The following is a 17725-nucleotide window of genomic DNA, read 5'->3' as shown; positions in this document are numbered from 1 at the left end:
GTTTCCCAGCTTATAGAACATTTTTTTGTTTGTTAGTTGGTTTGTTGTGTTTTTTTTTTAAAGAAAAATTACAGAATATGTAATTTCTTCCCACAGATAACAAGGTTGATGTTTGAGTAGCAATATATATTTCATCAGTCAAAAAATAGCTTTGCACAAAAATCCTCAAAACACCAAGGACACATATAAAGTTGAAGACAAAATTGGTAGTACTTACTCCTTTCTTTCCTCTAGCTTAAATAAAAAATAACTATCAAACAAACATCATCCTGACAGATTGGCATAAAATCTTAACTATCCAAAAAATCCTAAAATGAAGAGGGGGAGGGAAGATGCATTCAGTCACACACAGGTAGAATTAAACCTTGTAGCATTTCCACTTCTTTCAAAAGACAATTAGATCTTTTTATATAGCTGTGATAATGAAAATGATTTAGTTTTTTCAAAATGTAAACAAAATCCTGTAATGTCTGACCGGAAACAAAACTGATTCATGAAAATCTACAGGCAGAAACTCTGACTACAGAAAGACATTTTTTTTCTCATTGGATCAATTTGCTCACGTCTGGAGACAATATAAAAATATAAATTTTCCTTGTCAGTTAATAAAATAGTTCCCCTGGATTTTCATTGTTGGTTCATTATTCACTGCCATTAATTTGTTGGTCCCAAAGTAGCAATATCTATTCTGTCTGAGAGCATAGAACCAGCATCAGGAGCACACTATTTAAGTATAAAATATTATTACTTTCCTTAATGAAGACAAGTCTGGCTTGACTTGGCAAAATTTTCTAAGACCTCAAGTCATCTGTGAAGAAATGCCTTATCTCTGTTTAATACCCGTGTCATAAACAGATAGCTAAGGGTTAATGTCTCTTTCACCTGAAACACCTGACCAGAGAACCAATCAGGAAACCGGATTTTTTTCAACTTTGGGTGGAGGGAAGTGTGTCTCTGAGTCTTTTTGTCTGTCTGCCTGTTTCCTCTGAGCTTTGGAGAAGTAGTTCTATTTTCTAGTCTTCTGTTTCTAAGTGTAAGGACAAAGAGATCAGATAGTAAGTTCTATGGTTTCTTTTCTTTGGTATTTGCATGAATGTAAGTGCTGGAGGGCTTTGATTTGTATTCTTTTTGAATAAGGCTGTTTATTCAATATTCTTTTAAGCAATTGACCCTGTGTTGTATCATCTTAATACAGAGAGAGCATTTGTATTTTTTCTTTCTTTTTTATATAAAGCTTTCTTTTAAGACCTGTTGGAGTTTTTCTTTACTTCAGGGAAATTGAGTCTGTACTCACCAGGGAATTGGTGGGAGGAAGAAATCAAGGGGAGAGCTGTGTGTTGGATTGCTAGCCTGATTTTGCATTTCCTCTGGGTGAAGAGGAAAGTGCTTTTGTTCCAGGATTGGGAACGGAGAGGGGGAATCACTCTGCGTAGTTTCACAGAGCTTGTGTCTGTGTATCTCTCCAGGAGCACCTGGAGGGGGGAAGGGAAACAGGATTATTTCCCTTTGTTGTGAGACTCAAGGGATTTGGGTCTTGGGGTCCCCAGGGAAGGTTTTTCAGGGGGACCAGAGTGCCCCAAAACACTCTAATTTTTTGGGTGGTGGCAGCAGTACCAGGTCCAAGCTGGTAACTAAGCTTGGAGGCTTTCATGCTAACCCCCATATTTTGGGCGCTAAGGCCCAAAATCTGGGAATAAGGTTATGTCATGGTGGCAGTGGCGGGAGATAGACAGAATCCAGAAGCCAGTAGGAATATTATATTTTTCTTTTCTCTGCTAAGGGTTTTTTAGCAGAGAGAAACAGGTTGGTTTTAAAAGGGAACCAGAGAGAATTTTTTTTTCTGCTCTCTCTAGCAGTTTGTGGTTTGCATGTTAAGCGAGAAGACTGTTAAGGGTCTTTTGTCATGCAATAGCACTCCCATTGAGAGTCATACCAGCACTCTATATGCATGCAAATAAAGTGGTTTTTCTGGTTTCCCTTCATTGAACATTAGCTAGAGAGAGAAAGGGAAAAAAGCACTGTTGCTAGGCAGACTTCAGGAGGCAACAGAGCCTGCAGTTCAAAAGAGAAACACCGGAGGGCACCCCAACACAAGAAAACAGGAACCATGTCTACCAGGACAAAAATGGAGGCCGAAGACCAATTAAAAGAAGCTGAACACAGGCGACAACTGGAAATGAAACAAAAAGAGATGGAGATAAAAGAAAAGGAAGAAAGCATCAAACTGGCAGCCTTCCAAAGAGAACAGGCAGCCCAAGAGGCAGCACACAAAAGAAAACTAGAAGAAGAAGAGGTGGCCCACCGCCGAGAAATGGAAAAACAACAAAAAGAACTGGAAAAACAACAAAAAGAGAATGAAGAGAAGGAAAAACAGAGAAAACATGAACTGGAGATGGCAAAAGCTGGGCTCCATGTGCCAGCCAACCCTAACAACCCGGCGCCAATTATTGCTCCACAGCACAGGAAATTTCCCACCTACAAGGCAGGTGATGACACCGAGGCCTTCTTGGAAAATTTTGAAAGAGCCTGTCTTGGGTACAGCATCCCCGAAGACCAGTACATGGTAGAATTAAGGCCACACCTCAGTGGACCTTTAGCAGAGGTGGCAGCTGAAATGCCCAAGCCGCAAATGAATGACTATAAACTTTTTCAAACCAAGGCCAGATACAGGATGGGAATAACCCCAGATCATGCCCGTCGGCGCTTCAGAACCCAAAAATGGAAACCAGAGGTGTCATTTCCCAAACACGCCTACTACATTGCAAAAAACTATGAGGCCTGGTTAACAGGAAACAACATTCAAACCTTGGAAGAAGTGAACCTCCTCATACAAATGGAGCAGTTCTTGGATGGTGTTCCTGAAAACATCACACGGTACATACAAGATAGAAATCCCAAAACTATCGCTGAGGCGGGGGAGATTGGAGCCAAATGGATGGAACTGGCAGAAAGCAAAAAAGCTACTGTCAAGGGGAACGATTACCCCAGGGGGCACACAGACCATAAACCCTACAACCGAGGACAGCCAAAGACCCTCCATACCACCCAAGTAAAGCCACAGATACCCTACTCTTCAACCTCACCAGTCTCCAGTAACTCACCTCGGCCCAGTGACCCATCAGATGGAAGATGCTTTAAGTGTAATGAACCGGGACATATCAAGGCCAACTGTCCCAAGAACACCATGCAAGTGCAATTCATTACACCACCATCACACCAAAGATCCCCAGGCCCGGATGCCTCTCAAATACCCTTGGAGCGAAGGGAAAATTTGAGAGTGGGCGGAAAGAAGGTTACTGCGTGGAGAGACACGGGGGCACAAGTGTCAGCTATCCACCAATCCTTCGTTGACCCCAAATTCATCAACCCAAAGGCCAAAGTTACAATTTACCCCTTCATGTCACAAGCTGTAGACTTGCCTACAGCTCAACTGCCTGTCCAGTACAAAGGCTGGTCAGGAATGTGGACTTTTGCAGTCTATAACAATTATCCTATCCCCATGCTACTGGGGGAAGACTTGGCCAACCAGGTGAGGCGGGCCAAGAGAGTGGGAATGGTTACCCGTAGCCAAACCAGGCAAGCTTCCAGACCCATTCCTGTTCCTGAGCCGTCCACAGAGGCCCCGTCTGTGTTACCAGAGACCCAGACAGAGGTAGTGGACCCGGATTCCATGCCTACCACTGAAACAGCCACAGCATCTCCAGTCCCAGGCCCGGAACTGGAACAGCAACCAGCACCAGCAAGTGCAACCACATCTTCAAACTCAACGCCAGAGGGCATCAGCGAGCCAGAACTGGCAGAAGCAACAGAAAGCCATACCCAAAAGGCCCAGCCAGAGCCTGAAATACCCTCAGGTGCACCAGCGGAGAGCGGTTCACCAGCAACGGAAACAACCCCATCACCTACATCGCTTCCAGAGGGACCAAGCCCAAGTCCACAGTCTGAGGAAGAACTGGTGACCCCAGCCTCAAGGGAACAGTTCCAGGCTGAGCAGGAAGCAGATGACAGCCTTCAGAAGGCGTGGGCGGCGGCACGGAGCACCCCACCGCCTCTCAGCTCTTCTAATCGATCCCGGTTTGTTATAGACCAAGGACTTTTATACAAGGAAATTCTTTCTGGTGGACACCGGGAAGAATGGCAGCCGCAAAAACAGTTGGTGGTTCCAACTAAGTACCGGGGGAAGCTCTTAAGCTTAGCCCATGATCATCCCAGTGGCCATGCTGGGGTGAACCGAACCAAGGACCGGTTGGGGAAGTCCTTCCACTGGGAGGGGATGGGCAAGGACGTTGCCAAGTATGTCCGGTCTTGTGAGGTATGCCAAAGAGTGGGAAAGCCTCAAGACCAGGTCAAGGCCCCTCTCCAGCCACTCCCCATAATTGAGGTCCCATTTCAGCGAGTAGCTGTGGATATTCTGGGCCCTTTCCCAAAAAAGACGCCCAGAGGAAAGCAGTACGTACTGACTTTAGTGGACTTTGCTACCCGATGGCCAGAAGCAGTAGCTCTAGGCAACACCAGGGCTAACACTGTGTGCCTGGCCCTAACAGACATCTTTGCCAGGGTAGGTTGGCCCTCTGACATCCTTACAGATTCAGGGTCTAATTTCCTGGCAGGGACCATGGAAAAACTGTGGGAAACTCATGGGGTGAATCACTTGGTTGCCACCCCGTACCACCATCAAACCAATGGCCTGGTGGAAAGGTTCAATGGAACTTTGGGGGCCATGATAAGAAAATTCATCAACGAATTCTCCAATAATTGGGACCTAGTGTTGCAGCAGTTGCTGTTTGCCTACAGGGCGGTACCACATCCCAGTTTAGGGTTTTCACCATTTGAACTTGTGTATGGTCACGAGGTTAAGGGGCCATTACAGTTGGTGAAGCAGCAATGGGAGGGGTTTACGCCTTCTCCAGGAACTAACATTCTGGACTTTGTAAGCAACCTACAAAGCACCCTCCGACACTCTTTAGCCCTTGCTAGAGAGAACCTAAAGGATGCTCAAAAAGAGCAAAAGGCCTGGTATGACAGACATGCCAAAGAACGTTCCTTCAAGGTAGGAGACCAGGTTATGGTCTTGAAGGCGCAACAGGCCCATAAGATGGAAGCATCATGGGAAGGGCCATTCACGGTCCAAAAGCGCCTGGGAGCTGTAAACTACCTCATAGCATTTCCCAATTCCTCACTAAAGCCTAAAGTGTACCATGTTAATTCTCTCAAGCCTTTCTATTCCAGAGACTTACAGGTTTGTCAGTTTACAGTCCAGGGAGATGATGCTGAGTGGCCTGACGGTGTCTACTACGACGGAAAAAAAAGACGGTGGCGTGGAAGAGGTGAACCTCTCAACCACCCTGGAACGTCTGCAGCGGCAACAAATCAAGAAGCTGTGCACTAGCTTCGCCCCATTGTTCTCAGCCACCCCAGGACGGACTGAACGGGCATACCACTCCATTGATACAGGTAATGCTCACCCAATCAGAACCCCACCCTACCGGGTGTCTCCTCATGCCCAAGCTGCTATAGAACGGGAGATCCAGAACATGCTACAGATGGGTATAATCCGCCCATCTACCAGTGCATGGGCATCTCCAGTGGTTCTGGTACCCAAACCAGATGGGGAAATACGCTTTTGCGTGGATTACCGTAAGCTAAATGCTGTAACTCGTCCGGACAACTATCCAATGCCACGTACCGATGAGCTATTGGAGAAGTTGGGACGTGCCCAGTTCATCTCTACAATAGACTTAACCAAGGGGTACTGGCAAGTACCGCTAGATGAACCTGCCAAGGAGAGGTCAGCATTCGTCACCCATGCGGGGGTGTATGAATTCAATGTCCTTCCTTTCGGCCTTCGAAATGCACCCGCCACCTTCCAGAGGCTGGTAGACGGTCTACTAGCTGGACTGGGAGAATTTGCAGTTGCCTACCTCGATGATGTGGCCATTTTTTCAGACTCCTGGCCCGAACACCTACTCCACCTGGAAAAGGTCTTTGAGCGCATCAGGCAGGCTGGACTAACTGTTAAGGCCAAAAAGTGTCAAATAGGCCAAAACAGAGTGACTTACCTGGGGCATCAGGTGGGTCGAGGAACCATAAACCCCCTACAGGCCAAGGTGGATGCTATCCAAAAGTGGCCTGTCCCAAGGTCAAAGAAACAGGTCCAATCCTTCTTAGGCTTGGCCGGATACTACAGGCGATTTGTACCACACTACAGCCAAATCGCTGCCCCATTAACCGACCTAACCAAAAAGACCCAGCCAAATGCCGTTAAGTGGACTAATGAGTGTCAAGAGGCCTTTACCCAGCTTAAGGCGATGCTCATGTCTGACCCTGTGCTCAGGGCCCCGGACTTTAACAAGCCATTCCTAGTAACCACAGATGCATCTGAGCGTGGTATAGGAGCAGTGCTCATGCAGGAAGCAACAGATCACAACTTCCATCCTGTCGTGTTTCTCAGCAAGAAACTGTCTGAGAGGGAAAGTCACTGGTCAGTCAGTGAAAAGGAATGCTATGCCATTGTGTACGCCCTAGAAAAGCTACGCCCATATGTTTGGGGACGGCGGTTCCAACTACAAACTGACCATGCTGCACTAAAGTGGCTTCATACTGCCAAGGGGAACAACAAGAAACTTCTTCGTTGGAGTTTAGCTCTCCAAGATTTTGATTTTGAAATTCAACACATCACAGGAGCTTCTAACAAAGTTGCTGATGCACTCTCCCGTGAGAGTTTCCCAGAATCCAGTAGTTAAAAAGTGTTCTTAAAATGTAAAAGTCTGTTAGTTATATACTTAGTAGTATATGTAAAGGTGCATGTGTTGTATTAATCTGTTTATTTTCAAGTTCTAGAAGGAAATTGCCGCCAGTGAGCTTCCCCACTGTCTGCAATTTGGGGGGCGTGTCATAAACAGATAGCTAAGGGTTAATGTCTCTTTCACCTGAAACACCTGACCAGAGAACCAATCAGGAAACCGGATTTTTTTCAACTTTGGGTGGAGGGAAGTGTGTCTCTGAGTCTTTTTGTCTGTCTGCCTGTTTCCTCTGAGCTTTGGAGAAGTAGTTCTATTTTCTAGTCTTCTGTTTCTAAGTGTAAGGACAAAGAGATCAGATAGTAAGTTCTATGGTTTCTTTTCTTTGGTATTTGCATGAATGTAAGTGCTGGAGGGCTTTGATTTGTATTCTTTTTGAATAAGGCTGTTTATTCAATATTCTTTTAAGCAATTGACCCTGTGTTGTATCATCTTAATACAGAGAGAGCATTTGTATTTTTTCTTTCTTTTTTATATAAAGCTTTCTTTTAAGACCTGTTGGAGTTTTTCTTTACTTCAGGGAAATTGAGTCTGTACTCACCAGGGAATTGGTGGGAGGAAGAAATCAAGGGGAGAGCTGTGTGTTGGATTGCTAGCCTGATTTTGCATTTCCTCTGGGTGAAGAGGAAAGTGCTTTTGTTCCAGGATTGGGAACGGAGAGGGGGAATCACTCTGCGTAGTTTCACAGAGCTTGTGTCTGTGTATCTCTCCAGGAGCACCTGGAGGGGGGAAGGGAAACAGGATTATTTCCCTTTGTTGTGAGACTCAAGGGATTTGGGTCTTGGGGTCCCCAGGGAAGGTTTTTCAGGGGGACCAGAGTGCCCCAAAACACTCTAATTTTTTGGGTGGTGGCAGCAGTACCAGGTCCAAGCTGGTAACTAAGCTTGGAGGCTTTCATGCTAACCCCCATATTTTGGGCGCTAAGGCCCAAAATCTGGGAATAAGGTTATGTCAACCCGGTAATGATCTGATTCTTTCAAATTGTGTTTGTGCTACAATCAACTTGTCATTAAGATAATTCTGTGAATTTTCAGCACATTGAACATTAGATGTACAAGAAGCTTACATTATTATTTAAAAAAAAACTCACAAAGCTAGAGCTGTTTTGCAAACTTCAAACAAGTTATCATTCAATTATTGTGAAATAGAATCATTTAAGTATAAATAAACTTCAATGTATTGAAGAGAGAAGAGAGAGAGAGAAATGGCAGAGTTTTGAATGTTGTTGCATTCTTATCAATTAAAAACATTTTTGGATATATTGAGTTGAAATCAGTTATGTCAGAGCCAGAAATTAATGAAGAGATATTATCTGCATATAAGAGAGGGTCAAAGTTAGAGGACAAGGACAGAACTGAGAACAGAAGGTGTCTAATGGTCAGAAGAGTATGATTAGTTAGACAATGGAGAATGTAATAAAGCAATATGCTTGATATTGCAGCATGCTATGCCAGATGATCAAGGAAAATGTCATGTTTGACCATATTAAATAGTCACTGTATGTAAAGTCTAACATATCACTAGAGTGTGATTAGAAAAAAAATCTATCTTTTTCAAGATCAAGGGCATTTATGCTTAAATTAAGTATCCGAGTCTGAACGCATCTCTTATTATGCTGTGCTTACATAATTTGAAATACAGCAAACTGCATCACCGCTCACAAAAAACAACCCAAACAATATTCTTTATATTAATACTTGTTAATAATAATGTAGGAAACCACCATTATCTTGAAGATGCAAAATAAAAACAAAACAAATCCTTTTTTTTTATTTATAGCACCTATACTCTTAATTATATATGTATTTAGTTACTATTTACCTTCCCTCTCTGACCCATTCTACTGTATATAATAATACTTTGTACAGACAATAGTGCTTTTCATTCATGGACCGCCAGAGTACTTCAAAAACTTGAATTAATGAAGATGCACAATATCCTTATGATATGGGTATCATTCCCATTTTACAGATAGGTAAACAGAGTCATAGAGGTTAGAGGAAGAATAAGTGGCAGGGAGAGGAATAGAACCTAGAATTCTTAGCACACAGTCCCTTGCTCTAATCATTAGGCAACACTTCCTTTCTGGTTTGTAAATTGAATTTGGCACTCAGTCTCAAGTTGCACTATTTCATAGACTATCAGGGTTGGAAGGGACCTCAGGAGGTCATCTAGTCCAATCCCCTGCTTAAAGCAGGACCAATCCCCAACTAAATCATCCCAGCCATGGCTTTGTCAAGCCTGACCTTAAAAACCTTTAAGGAAGGAGATTCCACCACCTCCCAAGGTAACCCATTCCAGTGCATATTTAAATGTATGTATTAGTTATTATAGTGATGGGCTCAAGGCACAAAATTCAGATCCCAATTCTGAGCATTTCAAAAATCTCAGGGTGAAATCCTGTCTGCCAATGGGAGTTTGGCTGGTGACTTCAGTGGGGCCAGGACTTCACCCTGAATGTATTCAGATCAGGTATGGTGTTCAGTTTAGGGCTGTCATAAACAGATGGTTAAGGGTTAATGTCTCTTTTACCTGTAAAGGGTTAAAAAGCTCAGTAAACCTGACTGACACCTGACCAGAGGACCAATAGGGGGACAAGATATTTTCAAATCTTGGTGGAGGGAAGTCTTTGTTTGTGCTTTTTGTTTTGTTCGTTCACTCGCTCTTGGGCCTAAGAGGGACCAGACGTACACCCAGGCTCTCCCAATCTTTCTGAATCAGTCTCGCAGGTTTCAAAATTGTAAGTAATAGCCAGGCAAGGCGGATTAGTCTTATGTTTGTTTTTCTCAACTTGTAAATGTTTCTTTTTGCTGGAAGGATTTTTACCTCTGTTTGCTGTAACTTTGAATTTAAGACTAGGGGGTGGGGTCCTTCTGGTCTATATGAATCTGAGTACCCTGTAAAGCATTTTCCATCCTGATTTTACAGAGATAATTTTTACTTTTTTTCTTTCTTTAATTAAAAGCTTTCTTTTTAAGAATCTGATTGATTTTCCTTGTTTTAAGATCCAAGGGGATTGGGTCTGAACTCACCAGGGATTGGTGGGGGGAAAGAAGGGGGGAATGGTTAATTTCTCCTTGTTTTAAGATCCAAGGTGTTTGGATCTGTGTTCCCCAGGGAAGGTTTTGGGGGAACAAAAAGTGTGCCAGACACTAAATTCTGGCTGTTGGCAGCGTACCAGATCTAAGCTAGTAATTAAGCTTAGAAGTGTTCATGCAGGTCCCCACTTTTTGTACTCTAAAGTTCAAAGTGGGGAAAAAAACCTTGACAAGGGCCAAGACCCATCTTTAGTTGTGGACAAACAGGCTGATCTTCTGAATTGGCTGATACTAGGGAGGGGGAGCACTTTCTTTTAAATACTATTTGGTCTTAATTCCAGTTATTCTCTCTTATTTGGTCTGTGGGTCTATTTGCCCTGTCTCTTTCAGCAAACTGTTTAAAACCCAGCTGGACCCTTTCCTCTTCCCCTTCTTCTCAGCTGTGTTCCTTCTTTAAGCTGTGCACTCACACAGCCACCCAGGAGTGAATGAAGTGAAATGCACTGAAGTGAAATGCACGCTGTTCTGCAGCTGCATTGTTCCTGCCCTCTGTTTAGGGTTGCCAGGCATCCAGTTTTCAACCAGAATGCCCAGTTGAAAGGGGATCTTGGCTGCTCCAGTCGGCATCACTGACCAGGCCATTAAAAGTCCAGTCGGCAGCACAGTGGGGGCCTGTGGCTAAGGCAGGCTCCCTGCCTGCCCTAGTTCTGCGCGGTTCTGCCAAGTCCCTGCAGCCTCTAGGCTAGTGGTAGGCAGCCTGTGGGCCGCATGTGGCCCATCAGGGTAATCCACTGGCAGACCATGAGACAATGTTTAGATTGACTCTCTGCAGGCATAGCTACCCGCAACTCCTAGTGGCTGTGGTTTGCCGTTCCCGGCCAATGGGAGCTGCGGGAAGCTGCGGCCAGCACATCCCTGGAGCCCGTGGCCTCAGGTTGCCCACCACTGCCCAAGGTGCTGGGGCAACCAGGGACTGGGAGGCTCTGTGCACTGCCCCAGCCCCAAGTGCCGTTTCCGCAGTTCCCATTGGCCAGGAACCGCAACTAATGGGAGCTGGGGGGGGGAGCAGCACCAGTGGGTGCGAAGGCAGCACGCACCGTGCAGAACCCCCTGCCCACCCATGTGCCTAGAGGCTGCCGGGACCTGGCAGATGCTTCCTTAGAGCTGCGGTAAGCACCACCGGGACCCCACACCTCCTCCCGCACCCTAACCCCCTTGCCTGGAGTCCCCTCCCACCACCCAAATCCCTCATCCCTAGCCCCACCCCTGAGTCCAGAACCCGAAACTGTAGTCCTCACCTCCTCCAACACCCTAACTCCCTGCCCCCCAAACTCCTGATCCCCGTCCCCACACCCAGCCCTCCCCCTCCACCCCCACACCAACCCCACGGCCCAACCTGGAATCCCCTCCCGCACCCCAAACCCATCATCCCCACCCCCACCCCAGAGCCCCCACCCCCAGCCAGAGCCCTCACTCCCTCACATCCCAATCCCCTGCCCTAGCCTGGAGCCCCCTCTTACACTCCAAACCCCTCATCTCTGGCCCCACACCAGAGCCTTCATCCCTAGTCCAGAGCCCATACCCCATCCCAACCCCCTGCCCTAGCCTGGTGAAAGTGAGTGAGGGGGGAGGAGCAAGCAGGGGGCATGGTCTTGGAGAATGGTGGGGCATGGCAGGGCAAGGGACCGGGCAGGTATGTTCAGTTTTGTGTGATCAGAAAGTTGGCAACCCCACCTCTGCCTTGGAGCCCCTCGCCGGCTGCTCCTGGGACCCTCCTGCTTGGTGTACAGAGCGGGGAAAGAAGTGTCTGCCTCCCCCTGCCCATGTACTCCAGCTCTGCACAGTGGGGCACGGGGAAGTGGCTCAGGACCGCCTTTAAAGAGACAGCGCATGGTCTCTCATAGACTTCCCCAGCAGCCAGAACAAACACACACTCTGTCTCCGTCTCTCTCTCACACACACACACATACACTGTGTCTCTGAATCTTTCATACTCACCTCCCAACACATACTGGTGGTGGTGGTGGTATTATTACTTCTTGGTACTTCCTGCAATGCACATATAGTCTCTGTAATTGTATTCTTACGCTTAAATTTAATTCTCTGAGTAGTGAGTTCTAAAATGCCTAACCTGTCCTGGCTGAAGTAATTATCCCTATGGTAACTTTTTTAAAATATATATTATCTAGTTTTTTTGTTTCTCCAGTGGCGCACATCTGCACATTACCTCGATATTGGTGCACATAACAAAACTCATTCCGCATATGGATGGAAAAAATTAGAGGGAACATTGCTTCCCAGTAGGCCCTGCATTTCCCCCAAGAAACTGTAATGTGATCAGGGCCCAAGTCAGAATCTTCTGGGGAGGTGAGTACCTCGGTCACTCTCTCTTCCATTCACCCTAGTACTGCAGCATCAGATCAGGAAAACTCTCCTTATCCCACTGCTACTGCTTCCTGGGGACAGAAATGCCAAAAGATGCCCCATGGTTGTGCATGGAGTATTCCATTGCTATTAATTCTGCAGCTGAACTTGAATGGCCAAATATTGCACATATTCATGCTGTCTGACTATTTATAATCGGTGCTTACTGTTAAAAAGTCTATTTTCCAGCCAGTTACCATGATATTTGAGATACCATATTTTCCCCCTTACATTTCTGCTGCCTTTGATTTGCTCCTCCCTAGCAATTATTGCACAAAGGAGTGCAATTCACTTCCTCCTCTTAGAGCCTGAGTATTAGAGATCTCTGCAGAGCTATTATGAGGTGAAATCCACTCCACTTTACAACCCAGTATCATGGTATGGGGTGCTATCCAGGCCCACTGCATTCCTCACATGGCTGATGATCCAGACTGCATACTGGAATAGCTTCTGCAAGCAACCGTCCACATGAGTAGCATGGGGTACTGTGACCACAATCAATCGTTGTAAATTCAGATCTATGGCTCCCACCTGTAGCCTTCTGTGCCAGTCTGGCATGGCTGGTGCAGAGACCCATGCTGCCTTTTGTGATGTTTACATGATTGAGCAGTTTTTGTTCATTTTCGTGATGTGTTTCACACAAACAGAAGTAGGATAGTATTTTCTTATGAAAAAAATCTGATATTTAGTATTAACAATAATTAACTTTATTGTTCATAATCAGAACAGTCATGATGTTTGCTGAAAGGAGAGAGTGAAATAAATCCTTCATTTTCACCAATTCATATATTTCCCATAAAAAAACCCACACAGTATAAGGAAATCCCTAAGAGCTTTGCACACAGACGTCTGCATAAGGGTTATTGCTGCCAAGTTTTTTCAAGGTGTCAAATAATCTTTGTATAATTTATAAATGATAACAAAGCAATCAGAACACATTCATAAAAGCCCAGTGACACATAATTTAACTGAATGTGAGGATTAGAATTAATTGTCTCTTTTTGTTCCAATTTCTAAATCTTAGTAAATGATTCACTGCATGTCATTACAGCTTAATATTTGCATGAAATCACAGTTTAGCTGGCATAATTTAATGGCAATTAAAAAGCTATTTAATCGTCATGGAAATTGGCATGAGGGCCCTTGAGTATGAAGGGTGTCTGTTTTTTCTTCGGTATCTGCAGGCGGACAGTTATATACTTTCAGACACCCCCAACATAAATGATAACATTCTTCCTATTCATGGAAATATGAATACTCAATAATTCATGTTTTCTATTATAACTAAGGAAAAGCCCGAAACCCTGAATATATCACTTCCCAGTACAAAATTACAACAAAACAACAACAAATGTCAAATAGTTTTATCTACAATATTCATTCCTGTACTGATGTCATCTATAGAGATGACAGAAATCTGGCAGAAATTTAACAGAGAAAAAGCCAAAGAAATATGAGAGCCCTGCTCTTGATACTTGGATCTATTTTAATTACTTTGTCTTGACCTGCCAAATCCAGTCAAGTACTGCATTGGAGCTGAACTATGATGATAATCATCATAGTAGTTATCTCTTACATAGCGCTAAATTCAACCCACTTCACAAACATTGGCTCCAGTCCTTCAAACAATTACACATATGATTAGCTATAAATGCATGAGTATTTCTATTGATTTTAAGGGTGTAAATTTAAACATATGTGTAAGCATGATCAGGGCTACTAAGACTGATCCTGTGTTCCTTGCACACCTAAAACTCTCCATTGACCTAAACAATGCGACTTTGTTAGGTCTATTAATTATTTAATCCTCACAGCATGTCTCCTGGATAAGTAGGCATAAATTATTCCAGTTTTTCAGATGGCCAAATACATGCAGCAAATTTAAGGACTTCAAAAATCTTTAGAAGTGTTCGTTAATTTTGGGTGCCTCCATTTTAAGTGCCCCAAATTTAGACACCTGGACCCTGATTTTGAAATATTCTTGAACACACACAGGTCCCCAGTCACTGCCTGTGAAATTGTGGGATCAGCTCATATGTCTCAAGCCAAGGATCCTAAAATTGAGGCACACAAAATTAGTGGCCACTTTTAGAAAATTGGGTTGAAGTTAACATTCCCAAGGTTACAGATGGAGTCAGTCTATCACTGAGTAGTCTGAAGGATGAAAACACTGGCAAACTGTTGGTTAATATGATTTCATGTAGTTGGAAATTGTATTTATAAATATTTTTAATTAAATAGTTTCAGTTTTGCAGTATTAGATATATTTCAGCATCACATTTATGAACCAGGAAACTATTATTTAAAGTTAAGTTAGAAAGAATAAAGAAGGCAAAATACAAAAATAACTGCTGAAACTGCGCAGAAGTATTTTATCTGTTCATTTTCACCATGAATGAGCCATAATATTTCTGACCCTTAGCCTAATGGTAGAAACAGGCTTCTAAATTGTGCTCTGGTACTTATGCTAGTAACTGATTCCTGCTGATGAAAGGTGTCTGGCTGCTGAACTCAACATTCTATATAGGCAGAGACAACCCACAGTCACCCAGTCAAAAATATTCTTGTCCACTAAAAAACAACCCTATTTAATTTGCATGTGTTCCAAATTTAGCAACCAATTTATCACCACCATGAATACAAAACTCATCTTAGTAAAACCACATTTTTTATTTTTAACCAGTTACAAATAAATATCTGTAATAAAATAGCCACTCAGTTACTTAACTGCATTTCTGAGAATGATTTATGGTCAGAATTCACATAATCTCCCACATCATCAAGTATAAAAACATTTTTAGCTGTGCCTCTCTTAGAGAGAGCTCTAAACTGCAAGTACGTGCAGGAAAAACTATTTTTTCCAACTTTTACTGCCCAGGTTGTTGACAAACACATAAAGCGACTTACAAACTATCCCACAACAAGATAAAATACTTGTAAAGAATGCATAAATCAAAGCATTGTATATCAACCCTCTCTGATTAAATATTATTCCAGTAACTATATAATCAGCCTCTTTTATTTATTCTTCCCTAGAGAAACCAGCAATCTCTGCTGAACACAAACGCTCTCTTAATATTCAAGTCAGGATCCTTTAAATAGTCCTTTAACCTCAGATTGAGACATGTATATTTCAAGATTACTCCTTGATGTGCCAAAAAACAGAAGAAAAAATACTGGTCAGGGGAACAAAACTTTAACTAAATATACCCTATAACATCTGTCAGTGATAGGCATACTCACCATATCCCCAATCCAAGCATTCATTATGCACACTAGATACCATATTTAAAGCAAACATTTAGATCACAAACAAATCATTGTCAGAATTGAATTTATTAATATGGAACTACTGGGGTGCATAATTTAGTATCTTACAGACAAGTTAAGAAGACACAGAATCTGTTTCAAAGCACTTTCAATCTATGGCCACAAGAGTGCAATGAGCTTTGTGTGGATGGGCCCCAAGTCTGTGTATCTCTATTGGAGTTATTTGGGTCCTGTGTGGATGTGGGGCCCAACTACTCAGAGCTCATTCCAGGATCAGACCATAAAGCCACTTATCCTGCAATTACACATGTGAATATCATTGCACATGTGAGTAGTCCCATTGGAATCAGTGGAACTATTTGCATACACAAAGTAATTTTACAGAATCAGAATTAGCAGAATAACATAAGAAAGGCAGACAGGGCAAAGTGGGTCTGGGGAGGAGGAATGAGAAAAGGAAACACTGGTCCCATATACAGTGTAATTCCAACTCTTTTGGGACTCAGGTTATCAAAAGAAAAGTAGAAAGAGATTAATTATTGGTAGAACATTAGTTACAAATAACATTGTTAAAGCTAAGATTAGTATTGTAATGCCTCAAAAAAATAAAAACATGAAGTATGAGGTTATGGGGGGTCAAAGGTAAGAAAATACCTTAGTTAATATTTGATCTTTTAAAATCAAACTATTAATCTTTTCTCCTATTTTCTTAATTTTATGTATGTGTATGTATGTATGTGTGTATATGTGTATTTATGTATATGTGTATATGCATGTTAAGGACCTTATTTGCTGTTACTTTGTGTATGTGTAGCTAGTTGCTTTGATATACTGAAATAGTGCCTTCTTCAGTTTGAATCAATGGAAAACTGTTTTATTACTAGCAAACTAAATTCCTATCATTTTGACAAACCAGCCTATAACAGTATTATGATGTTGATAAGTACCATATCTATGACGTTACTGCTTGCCAAAGTGTACATGCTTTTGTACTTGATATATCATCATTTTGTGCACTTTTTGGCTTTGGAGTGGAATAGCAGTTATTGTTAAAAAAGCAAATGCGATTTTGGGATGCATCAGGCGGGGTATTTCCTGCAAGGATAAGGAGGTGTTAGTACCATTATACAAGGCGTTGGTGAGACCCCATCTGGAATACTGTGTGCAGTTCTGGTGTCCCATGTTCAAGAAGGATGAATTCAAACTGGAACAGGTTCAGAGACGGGCTACAAGGATGATCCGAGGAATGGAAAACCTGCCTTATGAAAGGAGACTCAAAGAGCTTGGCTTGTTTAGCCTGGCCAAAAGAAGGCTGCGGGGGGATATGCTTGCTCTATATAAATATATTAGGGGGGTTAACGTTAGGGAGGGAGAGGAATTATTTAAGTTTAGTACTAATGTAGGCACGAGGACGAATGGGTATAAACTGGATATTAGGAAGTTTAGACTTGAAATTAGACGAAGGTTTCTAACCATTAGGGGAGTGAAGTTCTGGAACAGCCTTCCGAGGGAAGTAGTGGGGGCAAAAGACTTTCCTGGCTTTAAGACAAAGCTTGATAAGTATATGGAGGGGATGTTATGATAGGATTGTTAATTTGGGCAATTGATCTTGGATTACCACCAGACAGATCTGCTCAATGGTCTGCGGGGAGATGTTGGATGGCATGGGAACTGAATTACTGCAGAGAATTCCTTCTTGGGTGCTGGCTGGTGAGTCTTGCCCACATGCTCAGGGTTTAGCTGATCGCCATATTTGGGGTCGGGAAGGAATTTTCCTCCAGGGCAGATTGGCGGGGGCCCTGGAGGTTTTTCGCCTTCCCCTGCAGCGTGGGGCACGGGTCGCTTGCTGGTGGTTTCTCTGCAGCTTGAGGTCTTCAAACCAATTTTGAAGATTTCAATAACTCGATCCTGGGATAGGGGTTGTTATAAAATTGGATGGGTGGGGTTCTGTGGCCTGCCTTGTGCAGGAGGTCAGACTAGATGATCAGATTGGTCCCTTCTGACCTATGAGTCTATGAGTCTATGAGTTATGTTGTTCAGGCAGTGTGGGTAATCTCCAAATTCCACTAGGTATACTCAAATAAAGGACTAAAAGTCAGAGGAAAACAGATTTGTGTGTTTCGACCTAGTGGGAAGAAAACAACTGTAATGTGTGAGAAAACGTATTGATGTGAATGTGGAGACACTGAGACA

The 17725-nt window shown here is 43.4% G+C and overlaps 1 protein-coding gene across 4 annotated transcripts in view; it reads left to right on the top strand.

Annotated features, from left to right (window-relative positions):
- The window catches only part of EPHA6 (EPH receptor A6), an 898770-nt gene that overhangs the window by 471517 nt on the left and 409528 nt on the right, over nucleotides 1-17725 (top strand). The gene's annotated exons all lie outside the window — the stretch shown is intronic.

Source organism: Gopherus evgoodei, chromosome 1 (assembly GCF_007399415.2).
Source record: "Gopherus evgoodei ecotype Sinaloan lineage chromosome 1, rGopEvg1_v1.p, whole genome shotgun sequence".
Taxonomy (NCBI): domain Eukaryota; kingdom Metazoa; phylum Chordata; order Testudines; family Testudinidae; genus Gopherus; species Gopherus evgoodei.
This window is presented reverse-complemented; position numbering and strand designations above follow the sequence as displayed.